General features: G+C 41.1%; 1 protein-coding gene across 1 annotated transcript in view; it reads left to right on the forward strand.

The window, feature by feature from the left end:
• Window positions 1-3,802: 3,802 nt before the first annotated feature.
• Window positions 3,803-5,461, forward strand: part of slc5a9 (solute carrier family 5 member 9) — a gene marked incomplete in the record, with an annotated part of 52,101 nt that continues 50,442 nt past the window's right edge. The window contains 2 exon segments of the mRNA XM_014019416.1: window positions 3,803-3,829; window positions 4,276-4,338.

Consider the following 5,461-nt stretch of genomic DNA (forward strand, 5'->3'; position numbering starts at 1 on the left):
TCATAGTATTTAGAGAAATACGAACATCTGATTACTTATTGTTTGGGTTTTTTGGTTGAATTTTGCATAATGCTTGCCAGTTGTTTTCCTTTGTGGCTCCTCCCCCAGTTTACCCGCCCGGACACAGGTGGGTCTTGGAGAGGAGTCGATGTCTCTTTGTTGATCTGGAGGCGGCGAATCAGACACACAGCCACACGGGGGTGACTGACACAGCTGAGTCTGACGTGTCTCCATCATGCGGGAGCCTTAAGCTCGACCTTCAGCGGCCCTTCTTCCGACAGTCGCTCCCTTCGTGAACCCCAACTTCAGTGCAGGCGTAGTAGCACAAGGACGCCTCACTTTTGTCGGTCACTGTCGTTCTCTGGCAGCCGCTCCCTCGTAGGATGTGCACTTCTTGTCGTGGTCGAGATGTGATTTTGTGACCAGTAAAATAGGTCTCAAGGGAACTGTTTTTTACAGAGAGGAGTTATCCTATCTCCCCTCTGGCTAATAACCTTTAAAAATGAACTTTATTGTGTTCTGTGACCTCCTTTTTATTACTGCTTGCTTTAAAGTAACCACACTCTTTATAATATTTTATTACCTTGTTGCCTTACTGTAATAGGACTCTCATGTAATCAGAGAAAAACATTAAAGGACAACTTAAAGTATCAATATCCAGTCAGTTAATTTGTCTTTATGATGCTTGTAAGCAGTTTAATAGAATTTGCAAGAATTGCCACATTTGATTATATAGATTAAATATATTGATTAGTAATTGATTGATTAGTAATTGATGGTGATGAAAATAAAACACTCTAACATGCTGAACTATCTTCCTGATTAAGAAGTGTGGCATTTGCTGTTAATTTCAGAGAAGGCAGGACAGGATTAGAGCAGTCAGTTATTTACCCCCATGAGGTCCGGATTGTTGCCTGGAAAGATCTCTCTCAGAGATGGGCTTGGTCCAGTTTTGGTCTTCGGTCCTTAGATTCGATGGAGGAGAGTTGGTCAGCTTCTGCCCAGATGAGAACTGATCGGATCCGTTTGCTCTGCTGCTCTGGAGTCCTGCTGCTTCTTGCTGTTCTTCCTCCAGCCGATGACACGAAGACACTTGCTGTAGAGCAGCTCGACCTTTTATCCTTCCTCTGCATGCGATCATTTGTCATGTGTTTCTCCCGGTACTTGCCACACTTTCCACACCTTGTTTCAACATCTCAGAGAGCCGTTCTGCTGTGCACAAAGTTCACACTTGTATTTGTTAAATTGGGGAAGTAAGGCACTCTGACTGTTAGAAAGGGGAAGTGAGCGCTCTGCCTTACACAATGTCCACACTGTTTGTTCGTTTTTTAGGGAAACGCCTTGCCTTTCACAAGAATTGCCACACACACACATACAACTGCCTTCACATAGTTCACTTTAAACTCTCTTTAAATTTCTATCTGCTCTAATCACCATCTTCCATTTAAAACACAATAATCACAATACATCAATAAAAAGAATCACAGTTAAGCATAATCATTATTCAGGTTACATACATTTCTTATAAGCATTAAAATTGATTACTTTAATTCATTTCATTCTCCTCCTGCCTCCTCAATCTCTTCACTTCCGGGGCCTCATCCTTCTTCGGATGTCTTCTTTTCCTCTCCCGGTCTCTTTTTTGCAGGGGTGAAAACTCCCTAGGTTTGATTCCAATGTTGCTGTCACCCTGGAAAGCTGGTCCTCTTGACAGTAGAAAAGTTTATAAATGTCAGTATAATGGATCATCAGGTGTTACGCTGATGGTTTGATAAAGCATTTTAGCTCCACCTGGTGATCACTATGAATGGTTACCAGATGTCCTGACATCCAAAGACAAAGACAGAAAAAATTCTGAGACAATGAAACAAAATATATTTATTTTTCTACAGAAATAATTATTTCCATTTCAATGATTGATAGTCTTTACATTACCGTACTGAACTTGAACATTATTTTTGAACCAAAAAAATTGACATGTAGATACTTCTAAACATCTTGAACAACTAACCACAGATCTTCAGTGGATGTATTCTGGCTCTCTCAACCCTCTCTTTTATCAATCAAACAATCTGAGACATAAAGATACTGACAACAGAATTAATAAGCCTTCTCATATTTATCTCTATCCAACTTCTTAACTTTAACTCAAAGTAAAAAGTTCAAATAATTTATCAAAAGCTAGACAGTTCACCTAACGTCAGAAAGAATTGAGATAATAATGCATTACCAATATTTAGTTATTTATTTGGATGGTTACCAGCATATCCAGGGTTTACAGGCTGATAAAAGACAAAGAAATTACAACAGTTTTTATAATGTTTCTTCCACAGTGGGTGACATCACAACATAAAAAAAATCAAAACATGAATGGTCTTTGTAGGATCTTGTCAAATGCTTCAGGTTTATGATCGTGCTAGAGTATGACATTGATCATGACAATTTCGTACAAACAACTTAAACTAGATGTTCATAACTTGAAATATGAACATTTAGTATTACATGGCAACATCATGATTGCGTTTTACTTTGAAATGCGGTTTTCCATTCTTACATCCATTCTAAAAGCAACATGCTGGCATGAACAGTTGCAGAGATTCTAAAAGCTTTCCTAAACAGCAGGGAAAACACACTGAAATATGACCCCAGTAGTTTTCAATAGATATAAGGCTTTTTATAACAGAAGAAGTTCCGTCTCTGGCCGCAGTTTCTTGTCTCATAAAATCTGGTGCCGCTCTTCTCCAGGACACCACATCGGACGGCTGGGCAGCTTGGGATGTCCTGGTACTGCACTGGTTCTCCACCCATCCAGAGCCACTCATCACCCAGGTATCTCAGGCCCGTCCACACCTGTAGACAGCAGAGAAATCCACATGAACACAGAGGTAGAGCTGGTCAAACACCAACACAGTGTGGAAACCTGACCCACCTCATCAGTGGTGGCCTGCTGGGCTTGCTCTCGTGCGTAATTGTGATCATCTTCAGTGTTTAGAGTGGCCAAGTCATAACCGTCCTTCCAGAACACAATGTCCGGATTCTCTGAGTCCACTCCCCCCAGAGACCTGCAATGTTCTAATGCCTCTTCCCATGTTTTATTCTCCTTCACCAGAATCAGCTTCTCATGAAAACACATGATTATGTGGTTTCTATCACACACGACATTTATCCATTTGGACTGCATGGGCCGCTTAAAGCCACAGTGTTCAGTATCTTGTGGTTCTGAAATAAACATCAGTAGAAAGATTATTGGATAAAATTTGTACATTGGTATCCATCTTTTTCCAGCCTTCTAATTTCTGGTGCTGGGAACTATGGGCGGTAGTGGGTGGTTTTATCAGTCCTTCTTTTTGTCTTCTCATCAGTGAGTTGGTGGTTCAATTCCCCACTATTCAATCACATCACATGTCCCTGGGCAAGACTCTGAACACCCACTGCCTCTGATGTGTGTCCCATCAGTGCATGAATGTGATTTAAAGCACTGTTAGTCTCCATAGAATGATCTGTCTGTAGCTTTGTATAGAGACATAGTAAAGTACTGAATGAATGTGTGTGAGGATGGGTAAATGAGCGGACATATTGTAATGTAAAGCGTTTTGAGTATCCTGGTTAAGAAAGAAAGGTGCTATACAAGTATAGTCCATTTACTATTTATTTCCAGTAGTTATTAGACATGAACAAGTGGCAAGTCCATTGCATGGCCACTAAAACACGAAGTTGCTAGTTAACCTAACTTTTGGTCTGTACCTGGAGAAAACACATGCATAAGGAGAACATGCTAATTTCACACAGAAAGGCCCAAGGAGGGATGCAATCCTGCAAGATTCTTTCTGTAAGCTTTAACCACTGCACCTTTAAAAAAAGACACTAGATTAGATATGCTTTCTTTGTATTTCATACGGAGAACAGCTGTTTCAATATACCTGGAGTCTGTACCTGGCATACTTATTTTGGTAAAAAAAAAAAAAAGTAGGGTATTTACAGGTGATAGGATCAGAGGAACAAAGCGGTCTGTGGGAGACAGAGGGTGAGTATGAATCAATGTACCACGTATCAAGATGAGGAATTTGTCAAGAGATAGCAAAACCAGGAAGTAATAAGACACAGGAGACTTGCACACAAAAAATAGTGAATGTTTATTTACAAGGGAGGGGGTTTTGGATCCAAGAGTTTACTGTGGTCGAGAGGAGGAGGTTCCGTTAGCTTTAGCTTGAATAACAAGATGGTTGAAAAATAACAAGATGGTTGAAATGTTTGTTTGTTTTGTTTGGCTTACAGATGCGAGGAGGTCCCGAAGCATGGAGGAGAGGGAGATAATCCAGAAGTGCACAAACTTCCAGGGTGAGTGTTTACAGGTGGTGGGTTTTGGCTCTTTGAGGTGAGGAGACGGTTTAGGCAGGCAGGCAGGCAGGCTTACTCAGAGATGAATCCACTAGGGGTAACTTCCACAAGGGGTCCAGACTGAAGAGAGGTTCACAAGGAGAAATACTAAAGGTTAGATTAGCTCTCAAAGAGAAGGCTAGAGTAGGCTCAGAATCATACCAAACATGCTACGTTCCAGTGAAGGAGTAACTTCACAGACAGCCTTTTAAAGCCCAGTGGATCATCAAGGAAGTCCTCAACAGCTGCCGCTTGTTAACTGCCAGATCCAATCAGATGTGTGGGAGCATAAATCCCACACCACGCAGAGTATTCCAGGAATAAAAGGATGACAGTGGTAATCATTAGTAGATGAATAGGCAGTTTGACAGTGGCAGGTCAGACAGAAAGGCAGAATAGTTGAGGTTTGTTTGGCTATTGAAGGGGTTGCAGATGAATATTCTAGATTAAAGGTTCACAGGAGGAACTGGCTCCAAGGAGAGATGAAGAGGCACAAAGACTTCAGACTATAGGGCTGGACAATAAAACAATAACAATAAATAATGTGATAGACAAGTGATTAATGTCAACAGAAATCACATCCAATAGAATTTCAGTTTGGGGAATCAAGTCTCACGCATTGACCGTGAGACACACATTCATGAGGTGCACACACAATGTTTTGTATTTGTCATGCTAAAACACACACAGAAGCACACACCCTTTATTAAGAGGAACCGATGTGTTTTCCTCATCTAGTGGACTGGACCCTAACCAGAGGGGTTCATACAAACTGCCCACTGTGCATTAACAGATCCGTATCTACCAGGACTGGAGTGGGACTCATTTTCAACCCTGGAGTTTCATGTCTCAGACTGGTTCACTGTAGATCAAGACCTATTGTCCTGATGCATCTCAGTAATCCAGGCAAAAAATCAAAAAGAAAAAAATTGTATAGGTCTTCTGGACGGGTTCTTCTCTAATGAAACGTTTCGCCTCTCCTCGAAGAGACTTCTTCAGTCTGAGAGTTTCAGGTAAAATTCAGGCTTTTAAGCACTGCTTCCATGTGACTGATACTCACATCACATGGCTATCGTTGACACCT

The sequence above is a fragment of the Austrofundulus limnaeus genome, unplaced genomic scaffold (assembly GCF_001266775.1).
Source record: "Austrofundulus limnaeus strain Quisiro unplaced genomic scaffold, Austrofundulus_limnaeus-1.0 Scaffold220, whole genome shotgun sequence".
Classification (NCBI taxonomy): domain Eukaryota; kingdom Metazoa; phylum Chordata; class Actinopteri; order Cyprinodontiformes; family Rivulidae; genus Austrofundulus; species Austrofundulus limnaeus.